Raw genomic sequence first — 295 nt, 5'->3', positions numbered from 1 at the left:
CTTTGATTGTTGTATCATTTGTAGACAGCTGTTAATGAAAAGAAAGAACGAGAGAATTGTATAAAAAACATTCCTGAGCGGAGGAACTTGAGCTGCCCTTAAGTGTTACCACTTCACATGTAATGCTAATTCAATATTCACAATTCACTCTAATTCCTAAATGAGATTCTCCAAATGAAAAGATTGAAATAAGGAAAGGAAAGTTGCAAAATGGACATGATTGCTATTTGGGAATGTTATAGGGTGACATTTTTTTATCATAGTAAACAATGACTTTAAATATAAGGTCTAAAGG

The sequence above is a fragment of the Penaeus monodon genome, chromosome 27, assembly GCF_015228065.2.
Source record: "Penaeus monodon isolate SGIC_2016 chromosome 27, NSTDA_Pmon_1, whole genome shotgun sequence".
Taxonomy (NCBI): domain Eukaryota; kingdom Metazoa; phylum Arthropoda; class Malacostraca; order Decapoda; family Penaeidae; genus Penaeus; species Penaeus monodon.
Note: the sequence above shows the minus strand (reverse complement) of the source record.